This window comes from Saccopteryx leptura, chromosome 6 (genome assembly GCF_036850995.1).
Source record: "Saccopteryx leptura isolate mSacLep1 chromosome 6, mSacLep1_pri_phased_curated, whole genome shotgun sequence".
In the NCBI taxonomy this organism is placed as follows: Eukaryota; Metazoa; Chordata; class Mammalia; order Chiroptera; family Emballonuridae; genus Saccopteryx; species Saccopteryx leptura.
Window position 1 is genome coordinate 187,396,306 of NC_089508.1, and position 15,978 is coordinate 187,412,283.

Here is a 15,978-nt window from a genome sequence, read left to right on the forward strand (position 1 = left end):
AGGTACGTACGTGGAATGAATCGCCATCATTCCAAAATGGAGGCATTTCAGGGAACAAGACAGATTTCCTGCTTCCGTTTGAAAAAGATCTCAGCCTGACCTGTGGTGGCACAACGGATAAAGCACCGACCTGGAATACTGAGGTCACCTGTTCGAAACCCTGGGCTTGCCCGGTCAAGACACATATGGGAGTTGATACTTCTTGCTCCTCTCCTGCTTCTCTCTCTCTCTCTCTCCTTTCTAAAATGAATAAATAAATTCTTTTTAAAAGATCTCAGAAGATCTTGGAAGATCCGGAAATGCTAGGGGCCTTTTTGAGCCCCTGAATGACACCTGCTCCCTGTAGGCAGACAGGTGTTCCCGGCCAGGTTTGCTGAAGTCGTTTACCCACCAGGCCCCGCGGCAGCGCTGGGTGGGGTTCTGCCGCTGGCCTGGCCATGTGATCGGGACCAGTCCTCTAAGCTCCCCGATGCCTCCTAGCCACCTGAGTCCTACTGTGCTGTCCTGCCCTACACGTCTGCGAGCCTCCAGCTCTCCCTCGGCCAGAATGCAGTGCCCTGAGACAGGAAACCCCCTGTGACACTGAGTCCCCTGGGGTGGGGAGAAGAACATCAACCCCCTGTGACACTGAGTCCCCTGGGGTGGGGAGAAGAACATCACCTCTGTGACACTGAGTCCCCTGGGGTGGGGAGAAGAACATCACCTCTGTGTCACCCGAATTCCTACTGTCAGGTCTATTTCTTCTTTCTGGACAAGAGCTCTCACTTTCTTGGTTGAAAAGCTACCAGGACCGAACTCTTTCAGAAACTATCCCCGGCTCAGAAGGGTTGTTTGATTTGTCCCTTGCCTGCACGTAGGCCGTCGTCACCATTGTAGAACAGACTATTCTGGCTTTGCTCCTTTGAAATACGAAGAAAGGAAGGAAGGAGAAAAAAGAAGAGAGGGGGAAAGGAGGGAAGGAGGGAGGGGGGAAGAAAGGGACTGTTTTGAATAAAAATACAATATATTTTGCAACATTAACGTAATTTCAATCTCCACAACAATTGCTGTTGCAATAATTCCATTGCAACAGCAAACAAACTCTCTTTAATCTGGGTCCATATCCATCTAAGAATTTCACCATAAACATAGTCGACATTTGCTGAAAGGGTGCCAAACAGGCCTACATAGAGAATCTCAGAAAATGCAGAACAGTGGGGTGTGGGTGATGGCCGGGGAAGGATTGTGATGCAGAGGAAAAAGACAAGACGAGATGCACAGACCAGAGTGTCTTTACCCGGACGTGACTTCATTGCTCACGTGCTAAATGGGAACAGAAGTGACACTCCCACCCCCACCCCACCCACAAAGGTTATGATGAGGATTCCATAAGGTCAAGTGCGTAACAGCTCCTGGCATAACCCACAGCTCCCCAAATGCAAACTCCTTTTTTAAAAAAAAAAATTTTTGTATTTATTGATTTGAGACAGAGAGGAAGAAGGGAGAGAGAGAGAGATGAATTTGTTGGTCCACTTATTTATGCTTTTGTTGGTTGATTCTTGTCTGAGTTCTGACCTGGAATCGAACCCGCAAACTTGGTGTGTCAGGATGATGCTTTAACCATCTGAGCTACCTGGCCCAGGGCCGCCAATGCAAACTCTGAACAGGCGTGAGCATGTTGGGTGGGCAGTCGTCCTTCAGTTTAAGCGCATTTAATGCAACCAAGCAAACTTCCTAAGGGAACTTTCCTATTGGAAAGCCAGGCTTCCTTCTTTGTTGCTGCTGCTGCAGTTGTTTTATTTTTCACTCGCTAATATCTTTGGTGGATTTCCAACTGGACCTGATTTGCAAAAATTGAATTCGACACCAAGTATTTCACAGCCCATCCAAATGCATAAACGAGGCCAATTTGCGTTGCTGTCAAGTTTGTGCTTATTTCATGCTGCGTGTGAGACACGTACGGATTGGAGGTGCATTTCAAACCTCAGTGTGTGAAGAACCATCCCCAGGGTTACAATGGAGATTCTGACCTGGCAGACATGGATGGTGGTGGGGGGTGGGGGGCGCTGAGCTTCTGCTCTTCTGCAAGTTCCTGGGGGGATGCCACACGTCCAGGGCGCATACTTGGAGCAATGAGAAATTAAAACGCAGGCACTCTGCCTTGTTGGAGGGCAGCCTTTCCTAGAACCTAAGCGTTGGAGGGAACATATACTCGCCGTTCACTCCATGGCTGTCGTTAGCACCTGCAAGTGTTGGGTGGCGTTCACTCAGAGCCAAGTGCCTCTTGGTTAACACAGTCTGTACGATGTTACAGCACAGCGGGCTGGCTCTGGACCTTCACCTTCTGCAGATGTAAAAGGCACAGGGGAGGCCCCTGTTCTCTCCCTCCTCAGCCAGCCCTCCGGGCCCTGAGCCATGAACACAGACAGCCTCGTCTGCCCTGCTTGGCAGACCTGGGTTTGAGGTTCAGCCGCTGATTTGCTGTGTGATGACAAGCAAGTTGCTTTCCTCCTCGGTCCTCAGTCTCCCATCCCTAGGGGACAGTTTAGAACCAGGTCCTTGGTTTCCAAAGCTGAGAATCATCTGGGAAGTTTGATAGAATCCTGATCCCTGGCCCCGACTCAGGTCTAGAACTTTGAACTATCAGGGAGAAGGAGGGTAGAACGGGGTCTGCTGGGATGCAGGGGAGGGGGGAAACCTAGGGGCTGAACGAAGCCAAGTGGACAGGGGGGAGGGGTTAAAAATCTGGGGTCATCACACGGCCCTACCACCTACATGCCTCCCTATTCCTCACCCCACACTCCTCACCCAGTGTGATAAACCAGAGGGTTTGGAGGGAGCTCTCCATCAACCCTCCGGCTCCTCGATGAGGTCTAGGGGGAGGCAGGGCCACCCGCCTTCTGTTTGCTGTAAACACCAGGAGCTGCTGCTCAGACTTCCACTGACCCTGTCTCCACCCTCCCAGGCCCTCAGGCCGCCCGCCTCCCCCACACCTGCAGCCTCCCTCTGCCCTGAACCCTCCTCCCTGGATGCCCCTGGAGGCTGCATTCTAGCCCTCTATTCCCAGCACAAGTCCCTGTGTGCTCCCTGCACCTCCCTGCACAATGCAGACATCCTTCCCTTCCTCCCGTCTCCGTCCTCCCTACCATCAGGATTCTTAGTTACGAGTGATGGATACCCCAGGCAAATTAACTTGGGGAGGGGTAAGTAAAAGGACCAACCAGAAAAGCATTGGCTCATGCACCCGAAAAGTGCCTTCAGGTCGGGCTGGATCCAGGACCTAGCTGTCCTGGATGCCCCAGGACAGTGGTCGGCAAACTCATTAGTCAACAGAGCGAAATGTTGACAGAGCGAAATGTCAACAGTACAAAGATTGAAATTTCTTTTGAGAGCCAAATTTTTTAAACTTAAACTATATAGGTAGGTACATTGTTATTAACTTAATTAGGGTACTCCCAAACTGGCCTTTGCGCCCACACGTGGTATTTCGTGGAAGAGCCACACTCAAGGGGCCAAAGAGCCACCTGTGGCTGGCGAGCCGCGGTTTGCCGACCACTGAGACCGCTGCCCCAGAAGGTCAGGCATGAATGGGTGGTCTGAGGGCTGAGAAGTTTCAGGGACAGGGCGAGCCCTGCCCAAACCCCTGGGGGCCAGGATGGGAAGGAGAATTGAAGTGTCCTAAGGGCATTTACAGACCAGGACTTTGGGAACACTTATGCCCCGCCCCCCACCAGGAGAAAAACCAAGGTTTGGGGAGTTATCATTTTGCAGGGGTACACAGCTGCAAGTGGCAGAACCAGGATTTGATCTCTGTTGGTTCAGTAAGTAACTAACTGGCTGTGCAGCCTTGAGCAACATTATTCCCCTCTCTGGGCTTCAGCCCCCTACCTGCACAAGGTGGGCACCAACAGTCCTGCCTCATGGAGGCGCTAGGGAGCCAAAATGAGAAAACCCACGTCAAGCCCTTGGCAGGGTGCCAGGCGCAGGGTACCGCTCTGTGAGTGAGTGAACCAGTGGGAGGGAGACTGAGTGGCTGGGGGCGGGGCAGCCCAGCGCGAGCCCACGTGCAGCCCTGTGGCTCCTCCGCGCTCTGTGCGCAGACGCTGACGCTGACCCGGAGTCTGGTTCCGGCTGGCTTTCCAGCTACCCTCCAGATCTGCCTGAGAATTTTTTTTTTTTTCTCCACCGAAAGGATTTCTCCAAGCCCATCGGTGAAAACCCTGTCTGGTTAGCAGCCGCCACCTCTGAGAGGACCTTTTGGGGACACCTCCCCATGAATGTGGAAGCTGCCCTACACTCTCATTTCAGAACATTCCACATCCTATTTAGAGGGTGTCTCTTGCCGGAGGCGGAGGTAAAAGCCCACACCCCAGCCCTAACAGTCGTCCTGAAATCGGCCTCCATTCTGGGGGCCCCGGAGGGCAGGGGACGGGGGCGGGAGCCATATCCGCCGGACTCCCTTACGGCTGCTGTTTGCCTGGTGACTTTCAGATACCAGCGCCTGGCATCTCAGAGATGCCCAGTGAATATCTGAAATGAAGGGGATTGAAGAAGGCTCGGGCACACATGCGCACGACGCGCTGGTGGTTCCCTGTGCAGGCAACAGCTGGGGCTCCAGCTGGCCTGCACTGTGTTAAGATGTCAGCTGCCAGTAGCCACGTGACTGGGTTTCATTGAAGGAAACCCTGAAAGGAAACTAGGGAAGGCGAATAAACCTCCCCGGGCTCCCGCAGTGTCAAGATGTCACTGCAGGCTTCCTCCTTCCTTTGATACACCGATGCCGCTCTCAGAGAACGGGTGCAACTATATTTTCCTGCTCACATCCGTGCATGGAGATCCCATCCATGAGTAAGAAGGGCCCTCAGGAGGCGGTCCGGGGTCCGGGGTCCGGGGTGATGCCCCAGGAGGCCCTATTTGTCAGTTGTTCATCTGGTCTCCATGGGAACAAGCTAACGGTTCCCATTCTCCGGATCCCGTCTTCTCTCAGGATCCGCCGGCATGGACCACAAAAGGCTTCTCTCCTCCATGGTGAGCGAGCTGATCCCTCCCAGAGGGTGAGGATCGGAGGGATTTCTAGGGCACACAGACTGGTGGTAGGAACTGGGTGGCAGGCAGGAGCAGGAGGTACCTAAAACAGGGCGGAGATTCAACCGAGTGAGTGGTTAAGACCTTGAGCTCTGGGGTCAGAAGGACCACGGTTCCACCACTGTCTCCACCACAAAACCAATTGGAATACTTTGAACAAATTCCTTCACCTTTCAAAACCTCATTCTTCAATCTGTAAAATGAGGATAGCAACAATACCTTGTCATGACAAATTTCAAGGTTAAATGAGCCAAGGCATGTTAGTGCCGGGCACTGGGGAAATGCCAAGTGCCTCAGACGCTGGTGGATATGCACAGCCTGCATTATCTCGTAATCAGTCTTGCCCACTAGACTGTGAGCGGCCGGGGGGCAGGAGCCCAGGCAGCTGAGACAGGGCCGGCCCATAGTAGCTGCTCAGCACGTCAGCTGAGGCGGAGTGGGAATTACACTTCCTGTTATGTTATTGTGTCATGTTGTCTTCCCCTGTCTCCCCAACTAGACAGAGGTCCCAGAGATCACAGATTAGCCTTCTATGTGTCCCTAGGGCTTAGCACACAACCTCTCTGGGTCTCAGTTTCCCTACCTGTAAAACGGGACTACAATTCCTCCTGGACAGGGTCTTGTGAGGGTAACACGGCAGAAGGCAGGTAAAATATTTTGCACGGTGCACAGCAAATGATGCGCAATGATGACAATTGTGGTCTTGCCAACATACAGAAAGGCGTCACACCCGGTGTGTTAGGGCTGAGCCGGGGCTGCAGGGCTCCGAGGCTGTGACCACTTGAGTTGACTGGTGAACAAGCTTAGAGACCGCTCACCTTTCACCCCCTACTTATTATCCCCTGTGCACTAGGCTCAGCCTGCCGGCCTCCCACCGCTGGGCCAGCCCCCCACCATTGGCTCAGCCTCCGACCTAGACAGTGTCTGCCACCGATCTCACTCACACTTTCAGGTTCCCGATGGTCTTCCAAAAACACAAGTCTGCCCGCTCCCCACTTTGGGTGCTCCCCGAGAGCGCCCACTGCTCCTGAAAGCGCTGGAGTGATGGCAAAGCCCAGTTAAACCGAGGGCTCTGGTGTGAGGCACGGCCGGACCTGTCAGGGCACGCACTCCCTGTCGCTCCCTGCTTTCTGACCGTGGGGACCGGTCTCTCTTCCACCGCACGTACGCTCTGCACAGGCAGGAGTCCCATACCCCGGTCCTCAGCCTGGCGCACGGCCGGCAAATGCTGGTTGGAGAGATGGGTGAATGCACAGGCAGACGGGTGGATTGTGGTCAAGGTATGTGCAGTCCTCTAAGCCTCAGGACAGCCCGAGCCCATGGCCGGGGCTCCAGAAGTATCTGTGGGTGACCAACTTCCTGCCCTCGAGGAGGACTCCATGTACGAGGACACTGAGCATCGTCCTCTAAAGGCATTTCAGAGCCAGAGGGGGTGTGGGAGTGAGAGGGACCAGATGAAGCCCGTTGCTCGCTGTGTGTCTGACAGCTCTGCCCTGAGCCAGAATTTTCTTACAGGGACTAGTTACAGGAGGGGTCACTTCCCCAAGAGCCTGGACCTGGAGATCAGGGGCACCTGATGGCCTTTATTTTGGGCAAAATGCACAGAAAGCGAAACTGGGTTGAGTTGGCAGGCACAACCTCACTCTGTCCCGTGGGAGCCCTTGCCCAGGTGGGGAACAGGTTTGTTCTTGCAGAGGGGCTGTTGGGGCCGGCATGGGCGTGCCCGTGTGAGCCCACACGGCACCCTGTTCCCTCCTTCTCCTGCCCGAGGGAGGAACTTGGGCCTGGGACAGGAACAGCTGCACCTGCCAGAGCCAACAGGATTTGTTCCCCTGGGCTTTCCACGCGGCAATTCCCAGATCAGGTCTGATTGTCCATGTGCTGTGGGAGGACTGCCAGGGTAGAGCCTGGGGTTTGGGGGTGCTGGGGGTCCGAGCCGCCTGAAGGTGGCAGGTGGCAGTGACCTACCCTGCCCCCACCTCACACTCACTACGAAAATAACTGGTGGGGGCAAAGGAGCCAGCTAGGAAACACACCCAGATGAGGGGTCAGCCAAGGCCAGGCCGGACAAGGGAAGGCGGGAGCTGCCTGCTTCGCCTACAGCCAGGAAGATGCTCACAGGATCAAACTTGGGGCTCCCACTCCGGCTGCAGAACTGGAGCCCCAGAGCCTATCAATCAGAGCGATTTAATACTAGCTTCTCACAGGGAAGGTCTAGTGTCAAAGAGAACTGGGTTTCAACCCCAGCTTCTCCCCCAGTACCATTTGTGTGACCTGGGACAAGTCCCTTCACCTCTCCGAGACTCAACTTCCTCATCTGTAAAATGGGAATTATTGTGGGGACAAGGGAATGAAAGGTGAGGGGTCCGGCCTAGAACCTGGCGTGCTGGGCAAACTCAAGGCAACAAGATTCCCTCACATTTACATCCCCCTCCATCCTCACACGGGGTAGGGACGTGGATGAAGTGCACAGTCGGGGATGACGAGAGAGGGGACACGCTGGTCCCTGCTGGGCAGCTTCCCTGGGCTGCATAGTCCACGTCCCGCGTGGGAGGCGGCTGCAGACCAATCCCGGCAGGGCAGGCAACAGACTCACCCGCACCTGCTGCGGCAGGTGCTATGGATTACCCTGCCGATAGTCCTTCTAATCACTCGGACCCACCTGGTGCGGTGCGCGGGGCTGCGCGGCTGGGCGCATGCGCTAGAGGCAGGAAGTGCGGGGGCACGGCTTTCTCCCTCTGGGGAAGGGAAATCAGCGGAGGAAATCAGCCAGGAGACAGGGCTTGACCCTTGAGCGGAGTCCCAAAGGGTCGGATGAGTAGACATTCCTGCCAGGTGAGTTGAGCCAGGGAAGGCCCCTCTGGGCAGAAGAAGCTCAGTGCGCAAAGGCTCAGGCTGTGGGAGCTCGGAGTGTAATTAGGGCAGAGTGGGAAGAGAAAAGGGGTGGGGGGGGGAGAGACATCGCAGGGGGCTGCGTGGGGCTGGGCTGCAGGGGCCACTGGAGCTGAGCTTGGCTCCTTTGTGTCTCCCTGGCCTTCGCCCACACCCGGGTAAGTTGAGGCCGCATACCCACATTTCTAAGTAGTCACCGTGGCACTAGGGAGGCCTAGGCTGATCTGAGGCGACATTTCAGAAAGTGGAGGCTGCAGCAGTTCTGATCTGGTGAAGAGAGAAGCAGGCGGCCAGAGGGAAAGGCCCAGAGTCTGGGGTGGGAGCTTGCTCTTCCCTCCTCCTCCTCCTCTCTCTCTCTCTCTCTCTCTGTCTCTCTCTCTCTCCTGTCTACTCTCATTCCCTCCCTCTCTTCTTCCTCCCATTCCATTCATTTCCTCATTCACTCATTCATTCACTAGTCCACTTGACAAATATTTACTAAGCACCTGCTGTGCATCAGGTACAAGGCAGGACTTTGGCAACCAGGAGGGTACAGTCTCTGTACCTAAGGTCTGGGGAGGACAGGTGAGAACTACCCTGACAGACCTTCCAAGGAGCGGTTGACTTTCTATGTTAGCCTCCCAGCCCTGAACGTGCCTGCAAGACAGGCTAGTAGATTCCAACACCCACCTTTCTCTCAGCCTGTGCCCACCTGCCTCTCAGCCCGTGCCCACCCGCCTCTCAGCCCGTGCCCACCCGCCTCTCAGCCCGTGCCCACCCGCCTCTCAGCCCGTGCCCACCCGCCTCTCAGCCCGTGCCCACCTCCCTCTCAGCCCGTGCCCACCTCCCTCTCAGCCCGTGCCCACCTGCCTCTCAGCCCGTGCCCACCTGCCTCTCAGCCCGTGCCCACCCGCCTCTCAGCCTGTGCCCACGCATCCTCAGCTCAGCCTGTGCCCACCTGCCTCTCAGCCCGTGCCCACCTGCCTCTCAGCCCGTGCCCACGCGCCCTCAGCTCAGCCCGTGCCCACCTGCCTCTCAGCCTGTGCCCACCTGACTCTCAGCCCGTGCCCACCTCCCTCTCAGCCCGTGCCCACCTGCCTCTCAGCCTGTGCCCCTCTACCTCTCAGCCCGTGCCCACCTGCCTCTCAGCCCGTGCCCACCCACCTCTCAGCCCGTGCCCACCTGCCTCTCAGCCCGTGCCCACCCGCCTCTCAGCCTGTGCCCACCTACCTCTCAGCCCGTGCCCACCCGCCTCTCAGCCTGTGCCCACGCACCCTCAGCTCAGCCTGTGCCCACCTGCCTCTCAGCCCGTGCCCACCTACCTCTCAGCCCGTGCCCACCTGCCTCTCAGCCTGTGCCCACCTGCCTCTCAGCCCGTGCCCACGTGCCCTCAGCTCAGCCTGTGCCCACCTACCTCTCAGCCTGTGCCCACCTGCCTCTCAGCCCGTGCCCACGCGCCCTCAGCTCAGCCTGTGCCCACCTACCTCTCAGCCTGTGCCCACCTGCCTCTCAGCCCGTGCCTACGCGCCCTCAGCTCAGCCTGTGCCCACCTACCTCTCAGCCTGTGCCCACCTGCCTCTCAGCCCGTGCCCACGCGCCCTCAGCTCAGCCTGTGCCCACCTACCTCTCAGCCTGTGCCCACCTGCCTCTCAGCCCGTGCCCACGCGCCCTCAGCTCAGCCTGTGCCCACCTACCTCTCAGCCTGTGCCCACCTACCTCTCAGCCTGTGCCCACCTGCCTCTCAGCCCGTGCCCACCTATCTCTCAGCCCGTGCCCACCTATCTCTCAGCCCGTGCCCACCTACCTCTCAGCCTGTGCCCACCTGCCTCTCAGCCCGTGCCCACCTATCTCTCAGCCCGTGCCCACCTATCTCTCAGCCCGTGCCCACCTGCCTCTCAGCCCGTGCCCACCTGCCTCTCAGCCTGTGCCCACCTGCCTCTCAGCCCGTGCCCACCCCTTTTCCCAGCACTGCAGTTAACACGCGGGCCCTGCAGATGGAGGGCTGGGTTCGAACGTGAGCCCCATCACAAGGTGGTGTGACTGACCACTGAGCCCTTGTTCCCTCATTTCTGAAATGAGACTCTCCTGGAAGCCCCCTCATGCAGCTGTGATGAGGATTCAAAAGCTCTGATGCCCACCAGAGGGTGGTTAGTAGCCAGGAGGGGCACGTGAGGACTTTTTCTGGAGTGCAGAGAATGTTCTGCCTCTTGTTCTGGGTGCTGCTTACACAGGTATGTTTGGCGTGGGCAAGCTCCCTGAGGAAAACGTTTATACTTTGCACACTTCTCTGTACGTTGTGTACTTCAATGACAAGCTTTCAGAGATGGAGTTCAGTGCTGGGTGCTGAACTCCTCTAACTCCGTGATAAATGCTCAGTGTTGCTGTCACTGTCCCAATGCCGTGCCCACCATAGATATATCGCCAGAATCTCCTCAGCCCATGAGTTGACAGCTCTCTGGAGTTCTGGAAGGGCAGATACGGATGGGGAAACTGAGGCCCCAGGCCCCAGCGGCTCAAGGTCACAGGGCTCATGAAGAGTTGAGTCAGACAGAGCCTGGCAGTAGCCGCCCCTCCCCAGCCCCCCGCCACGCACACCCTCCCCTCCGCCTTCCCTGGCTGCCTCCCTGGCTCGTGTCTGCACCATGCAGGGGTGTGGGGGCCCATTAATTCCTAGGCAAATGGGTTCCTGGCGCGTGCAGGCGCAGGTCCCAGGACAGCTCAAACAGGCCTGGGCCGCCCAGTGCCCCAGGCAGCCGCCCCCTGGCCTCTAAATGATGGTGTGGGGCCGTTGGCTGTTTGCAGAGTAAACAGGAGGGCTGGAGCCACTGCAGGGGCAGGTAAGCACTCTGCCAAGCCAAAACAGAGGGGGGGTGCGGGGCACCCCTCCCACCACCCCTCGGGGCTGGGGGCCAGCCCGGGGCCAGGGGCTGCTGTCAGGGTCAACACCAGTGGTCATTGGAGGGGGGAGGCTCGGAGGCTGGGCTCTGAGCTCCTGCAGGCTCCATCCAGGAAGCCTCTGGGCAGGTGGGATGAACGGGGTGGGGTTAACCCTCGCTTCCCCAGCAACAGGAGGAGTGAGAGAGGCGCAGAGGGACCCCTGGGTGTCTAATGGCCTCACCCGTCCCCCAGCATCTGGCACAGCTCTTGGCTCTGTGGCTGAGAGGGAGCATGATCCAATAAGTACACACAAGAACCGGACTGCATGGGTTGAGTCCTGGCTGTCCCATTCATCTTTGTATGACAAAGCTGTTTAACCTCATTGTGCCTCCGTTTCCTTGTCTCTTAGTATGCAGCTGTTGTGAATATTAAACACCCAATAACTTAAATGGCTAAAAAGTCCATATTAGTGGTCCTGACTCAGGGGACAACCCCTACCCAGCGCTCAGCGAATGTTCCACGTGGGCCCAATGTTGTCAGCTCCGGAGAAATTTCAGATGTGCAGAACCCAGGTTTCTGTGTGTGATCACCTGATGCTTCAATGTTGGCAGCTCATCAGAACACACTGTGTAACCTACAAAAACATGTCTGCTGACTGGGTTTGACCAGGGCACCCTAGTTGAGGAGGACCTCTGATTGGCTGGTCCTAAATCTGCGACTGGGAGGCCTGAGGTCCGGGGAGGGAACATGATCTGCCCACTCTCGCCCAGCCAACTGACGGCCAAGTCACCAAAATCGATGGCTAAGGGCACCATGGTGTCTTGTATGTTCAGCTTCACAGCAACTGTTTTAAAAATTGATTTTAGACAGAGACGAAGGAGAGAGAGAGAAACATTGATTTGTTGTTTCATTTATTTATGCATTCCCAGGGTATGTGCCCTGACCGGGGATCAAACCCGCCACCTTGGTGTCTCGGGATGACACCCTAACCAGCTGAGCTATCCAGCCAGGGCCCTGACTGATAGAAACTCTTTCAGGTCGATTGTCTTATCCTCAAGAAAGCTCAGAGGGGTCGAGTAATGTGCCAGAGATCACTGCGTTGGCCAGCTCTCAGCCTGATCTAAAATCTAGGACAAGCTGCACCGTCTCCGTAGTGCTGGGCGGACTGAAGCCACGTCTCCTGTCTCCTGAAGCTCATGCTGCTATAATGACATCACCCCGTCACACCCAGCGCTGCTCACACCCCCTCAACTGAACTGCCTTCCAGATGCCCAGACAGGACACCTTGCACCTGGGCAGGACCGTGTGCTGGGGGGCCAGACTGTCTCAGAAAAGTCTTCATTATCATTTATTATTATTATTATTATTATTATTATTATTATACATTATCAATATTATCTCCATATGGAAAAGATAGATGACAGAAAAAATACTGACTTGGTCTCTCCTAATTCCATGGCCCTTTTCAGGGGCAATGTTAGCATTAAAGGTAATGGCACCTCCTCACAGACCTTTTCCTGGGGCGGCTCTCAAAGCAGCCCCATGAGCTGACCCGGTGCTCCTGGGTGGTCCAAGCGACAGCCTGGCCATCGCCGGGCAAGACCGGTCCTCTGGCCAAGAGCATTTATTTCCCTAGAGGCTGAGAGCGCCCCCGGCCCATGGGGGGTGTCCCGGTTCTGCCGCAGGCCCTCTGGTGTGAAGAAGGTGGTCTGGGGTGCACGGTGGGCCTTGAGCACCCGCCGGCACTCGCGGCCTTGTTCTCACAGCGCAGGCGGGCGCTTCTGCAGGGTGTCTCGGCCTGGTGAGTGGCTTGGTTCTGCTCTTATCACCTTGATTTTACAGGGACCTCCTGTTGACCATAAAGCAGGCTGGTTTTCCATTTATAGCAGTGACACAGATTTCCCCTTAACCATAAATTTTATGTTATGTGTGTTGGGTTTTTGTTTTTTTTTTTTTTCTTTTTTAGTTTAAAGAGTAAGATGACTTAAAATAGTAAATAAATCATGTTTAGGGTGGTTGGCAGAAATGACAAAAACGGGTCCGGCAGGAAGGCAATGGTTGAGTTCTGGCACGCACACCGCCTCGGGTAGATTCAGGGGCCTTCTCCTGAGCGGAGGAGACCGCGCCAGGGACCATGCACCAGGCCTGGGTGGCAAGGGGCTGGGTCCTGGCAGCTGGAACCAAGATGCTCGGAGAAGACCCGGCGAAAGCCACAGTGACCCCTGGCAGCCTCACTACAACCCGGCGAGGCCAGGCCGAGGGAAACCAGAGCCCGGCGAGCTCCCAGCTCCCTTCCCCAGGGTGTGCACGTTGAACAGCGCCTGGGGGCTGGTGTCGGCCTCGCAGGGTGGAAGGAGCGCTGGAGGGACTCCAGTGCCAGGGCCGTGAGTTGCTGTGTCCCCCACCCTCGCCTGGTAGGGGGGGGGGGGACATGAAAGGCAGGCTCTGGAGTCCAACTGCTGCCGTTCAAGTTCCTTCTCATCACTTTCTGAGTTTGTGTCCTTCTGCAACGTAGTTACCACCACCAGCCCCCAGCAGCTCAGTTTTCTCATCTGTGAAATGGGAATTATAATGTTTCCTATCACTGGGTGCTTGCGAGAATTAATTGAGATAATCACCTAAATTACTTGCACAAGGCCCCGCGGGATGGAACGGAGGCTCCAGGCACGTCCTTCTACTGGTATCATTCGTGCTGTGTTAGCGCAGAAGTTTCCCGGGACAGTGGCCTTGGCCTTGGAATCAGATGGCCTGCACGTGCTTCCAAATCACAAACCCTTTAAGCCAGGGGTCCCCAAACTGCGGCCCCTTGAGGCCATTTATCCGGCCCCTGCCGCAATTCCAGAAGGGGCACCTCTTTCATTGGTGGTCAGTGAGAGGAGCGCATTGACCATCTCATTAGCCAAAAGTAGGCCCATAGTTCCCATTGAAATACTGGTCAGTTTGTTGATTTAAATTTACTTGTTCTTCATTTTAAATATTGTATTTGTTCCCGTTTTGTTTTTTTACTTTAAAATAAGATATGTGCAGTGTGCATAGGGATTTGTTCATAGTTTTTTCTTATAGTCCGGCCCTCCAACGGTCTGAGGGACAGTGAACTGGCCCCCTGTGTAAAAAGTTTGGGGCCCCCTGCTTTAAGCCTTAGTTCCCTTGTTCATAGAATGAGGCTGATCGCTACCCTGTGGGTTGAGTCTGTGGTCAGTGAACTAGGGTGCTTGTGTGCAGACATCTAGCATGATTCTAGACACACAGAGGCATCTGACAGATGACACTTGTCTCATCTCCTTCCTCCAAACACACAGGAGCTCCCCCCCCCCCCAAACACACACACACACACACACACACGCTCCTATTTTGATTTGGCCCTAGGCTGACAAGCTCCAGATTAGATCAGTGACAAGGTTGGCTTTATCAGCCTCCATCAGAGGTATTTGCATATTGGTAGGGAATCTGAAACAGGAAAACATTTCTCATTTCGAAAGAGTAAAATGGTAGGATTATCAGATGTCATTCATCTATTTATTTCATTAACTGGGAGCTTCATTTGTGCATTGACCTTTGAACAATTTTATATATTATCCCAAAAGAGAAAGGATAAATGTGTTTAGGGGAAAAAAAAAAAAGCAAACAATTCAGAGGTGAAGAGAAATAAATGGAATACTCTTAAATCTCTTTTCTTCCCTGTGTCTCCCTTGTCGGTAAGCAAGGTTGGCAGTGGGTAGGGACCATTCCTCATTCTGATCATTAGGTTCAGAACAGCATATACGTCCACCCAGAGGAGTGGAGGGAAAAGGAAGGTAGTTTATTTTCAAAAAATCATGCTGTACATGTTTTTCCGTAGACATTTTTCACTGAATGCATCATGGCCATCTCTCCAGATCTGTAGAAGGAGGAAAAAAATTATGATTTTTCATTGCCTCTTAGCCTAACACTGGGAATGTCCTGTAGTGTCGTCCACCTCGTCCTTATTGCTGTGCATTTATTTTGCAGGGTTATTCCTAGTTCCCTCCCAACAAATGTGATCACGGTAGCAATAGCCATGCAAGTCCACGTGTCCCTAGGTGGGTTAGAGTCCCCCCGGGTGCAATTTGTAGCCAAAGTGAAAGTACTCCGTGTGCCCTCATGTGATGAGTCAGAGATTGGCTGATTACAAAACAACAACGTTCTGGAAACCCTGGAGATTTGGGAAGAGGGTGAAGTCTACGAACAATGTGCTAAGCACTCACCTCTATAAACGATCTCAGCAAATCCCACTAAGCCTGCACTGGGGGGAGTACCCACTATAAATGATCTCAGCAAATCCCACTAACCCTGCGCTGGGGGAGTACCCATTATACAGGGGTGGAAATAGAGGCTCTGACAGAGGAAAGCACTTGCCCTAAATGGGGGATTCTGAAACCTCAGTGCAACTCCCAGGGAGCCACAGAGTTGTCACCGCCTCATCGTTGCCACCGTGCGTTGAGCCACGGGCAGATGTCAGGTGCAAGAAGAGCAGGAAGATTCCAGAAGTGAGCAGTGTCAGGCATCAGGGCAGTTGAGTAGGTTCCAAGGGCCATCTCTCTGCTCGGGACCGATCAATATTATTAATGTCGCTGTCTGTTCTCTGTGTTACCAATCCATCAACATCCTGGCTAAGTGCCACCTTTGACCAAAGACACGAGGGATTTTCCGGTCTAGGGGGCCAAAGGACACTCACATGGCCTCTTTTCCTTTTTCTTATCTCTTCAGGCTGGGGAGGAAGTGGAGGCTTGGCCGATGAACCGTGCCCCCCACCCCCACCGCGATGAACCAGCAGGCGTCTCGGGGGCCAGAGCATGGCGGGAATCTCTCAATCCGTGACAGCCGGGAGGAGAATCCTTTGGTAAGTTCTGGGCCTTGGCACCTGGGAAGAAAATCCTGGCTTCTAGTCATTCAAATAGCTCATTTGAATAGTGAAGAAACTGAGATAGAGAGATTAGAGATGGACTAGGGTGAGGAGACACGGATGGGAGACAGAGGCCACCCGAGTGACCAGAGCCATCATAGGGAGCATCGAAAACAGGCTATTTGAATCTCATTTGACTAGCGGGGTAGGAGAGACAGTGTTATCAGAGGATCACCCTGCGCTGATCCCGATTTCTGACCCCAAAGCCACGTGGCAGACAGCAGCTGTCCCAAGCAGTGATTGAC